We start from the raw sequence: 426 nt of genomic DNA, 5'->3' as shown, positions 1-426 counted from the left end.
AAAGTGCTGCACAAAATAACATTGAGCCCTTTGCTATTTTCCTGTCTGCTCTATTTTCCTTAGACTTGAGTTGTGCAAAGTTGGAGTTTGGTTGATTTCTCATCTGTCCGTTTGGGGAGAAATGGGAGGCGGGATCAATTTATCAAGCAGCCAACAATTTCGCGTGGGATGGAAGGGGAAAGAACCAATTAGTGAGAGTGCAACAGACAGAAACACACACTATGAGAGGTCAGGGTGCAGTATTTAAAGGCTGCCATTGCAGATCCCTGTGTGTTGGGCCCCAGTGGCCTAATGGATAAGGCACTGGCCTCCGAAGCCAGAGATTGTGGGTTCCAGTCCCATCTGGGGTTTTTCTGTGGCTTGTTCTTTATTTCTCATCTATTTTGGAAAAAACCCCATCTCTGCATTCAGTTGATGGTCAGTGGG

General features: G+C 46.2%; 1 non-coding gene across 1 annotated transcript; it reads left to right on the top strand.

Annotated features, from left to right (window-relative positions):
• The first annotated feature begins 277 nt into the window (after positions 1 to 277).
• On the top strand, positions 278 to 350 carry trnar-ccg. The gene has a single exon. It is a non-coding gene; the product is annotated as a tRNA-Arg (tRNA).
• The last annotated feature ends 76 nt before the right edge of the window (positions 351 to 426 follow it).

The sequence above is a fragment of the Chiloscyllium plagiosum genome, unplaced genomic scaffold, assembly GCF_004010195.1.
Source record: "Chiloscyllium plagiosum isolate BGI_BamShark_2017 unplaced genomic scaffold, ASM401019v2 scaf_73693, whole genome shotgun sequence".
Taxonomy (NCBI): domain Eukaryota; kingdom Metazoa; phylum Chordata; class Chondrichthyes; order Orectolobiformes; family Hemiscylliidae; genus Chiloscyllium; species Chiloscyllium plagiosum.
Note: the sequence above shows the minus strand (reverse complement) of the source record. Positions and strands in the feature narration are given on the sequence as shown.